Genomic DNA, 1993 nt, shown 5'->3' with positions numbered 1-1993 from the left:
AAGTAGGCTATTCTTTTAACATATTTTGGCCCTATTTACTAACTCCAATTTCCTCCCTTAAGTCCTAGTTGAAGGCCAGCATGGAGTATGGACTCAACTATGCAAGAATTTTGCAGTTGTCATAGAGATCTATTTTTTTTTTTTTTTTGGAAGAACGTCATAGAGATCATTTTTATTTTTATTTTTATTCTATTGTTTTCTTCTGCGTACGTCTTAATTTGCTGCTAATGAGTACTTGGTTACTGAAGTTAATAGTCAAATTGCTAGTTGTTTTAATGAAGATAACATCCCAATATTAATAATGGGATATTTTTTTTATAAATAGCGGGAATCAACTAGAATGCTCTTATTCAATTCTTTTTACAGGGAAAGCTCTCTGGCAAGTAATCATGCTAGGTAGCTAATGTTTCTGTTTTAAAACCAGGCAATATCGCCATCCGGAAGAAAATGGCAAACGGGAATGGTTCCTGGTTTAACTTTCAAATCTTGAAAGATCTTTGGGTTCCATTCAGATGTCTGTATGGCAGATAGCTACTGCTTTCACGGTGATCCCGTCTGATCCTCGTAGAGGCACCATATAAGCCCTAATACTTTGAAATGCATGGCAGTAGAAGACAGCATACGGGTAGTTTAACTTGTGACACACAATGACTTTGTTCTTGTAGGCTGCAGAAAGGTTCTTCATTCCTGGGGATATTGTAAAATTTTGCACATCGGCAGCTGCTTTTTCCACCTCCGTGGAGACTGCTTCAATATTTCTTCCGAGCTTGAAAGCGGCATAGTCAATCATCGACTCTAAAGATGTGGCACATTGTTTTTCTTCTCCTATAATGCCCTGACCTTCGCACTCCTGAATGGTTTCATTAATTCTAATCGCTTCCACAGACCCTGGTTTCAATGAATATTGGTGGAGAATTTGTGGCATTTTGCTAGATGAGAAGGGGATGGACTCTGCAGTTTTTCGGGATAGGAAAGTTGCTCTAGTCGAATTTTTAGCTAAGCGATATTTCTTTCCATTTCCAGGATGCATGTCCTTCTCCAGGAAGAAAAATACTTGACTCGGGCCTCCACTTTTACCTTTGTAATTCACAAAAACACACCAGCAGTTTCGGGCAGCATCTTGACTGAAAAAGGACAAGTTCCCTTTGCCAACTCTAGTGTGATAAGTAGAATTAGCAACATAAATAGAGAATTAGCAACACCAGTGTGATTGTCACAAGGGAATTGTAATAAGGATTCCAAACAGTCATAATTCCATTCTCACCCTTTTTCTATGAGTAATATTAAGGAGATTACATATTTATATCACATTAGTGTATCATTTTTTATGTATACAACCAATATCCATGAAATATATTCGTTAATTAACGTGACATACACATATCACATGACACATCAAATGATACATCAATGTGGTACAAAAATGTAATCTGCCCAACAGGTTAATTATTTGGAGTGCCAATAGTAACTCTCTATTCCAATACAAAATAACCGTTCTATGTTCATGGAGACAATCCCAATTTCATGCAATCCCAATCCCATCCGCAAAGAATGAAATCGCTCCATTCTATATATTCTTTGGTTTTCTTAACCACATATCGTATCAGTAGAGTGTTGAGAAAAGCTTTTGAGTCAGAAATTGTCAATACAAACCAGGTTGGACAAGTTGGCTGAGAGCCTTTGGCATTGTTGTGTCTGGCAGGATGGAGTTCCAGTAGTGAAGTTGAGGTGGCAGTAAAGTAGTCGCATAGCTTGCCATTGCCATCAGTGTGAGCCGCAAAATAGTTAAAATTCTCATTAGTACGAGATAAAGAAAATCAGATATGTATAGCTGTAAGATTCGTAAAAATCATTGGGAAAAATCAAATTTTACACGGTTTACTCACAGTGAAAAATGCAAAGATTCTGGAAGGAAGGAACCCCATTGAAAAGGAAGAAACAAGAAAACTCAGGCCCGTATGGTAAACAATAGCAAATTGGTTCAATTTTTATA

At 37.2% G+C, this 1993-nt stretch overlaps 1 pseudogene; it reads right to left on the bottom strand.

Annotated features, from left to right (window-relative positions):
- Positions 1 to 414: 414 nt before the first annotated feature.
- On the bottom strand, positions 415 to 1765 carry LOC137717006 (BURP domain protein RD22-like; annotated as a pseudogene).
- Between the last annotated feature and the right edge of the window lie 228 nt (positions 1766 to 1993).

The sequence above is a fragment of the Pyrus communis genome, chromosome 15 (genome assembly GCF_963583255.1).
Source record: "Pyrus communis chromosome 15, drPyrComm1.1, whole genome shotgun sequence".
Taxonomy (NCBI): Eukaryota; Viridiplantae; Streptophyta; class Magnoliopsida; order Rosales; family Rosaceae; genus Pyrus; species Pyrus communis.
This window is presented reverse-complemented; position numbering and strand designations above follow the sequence as displayed.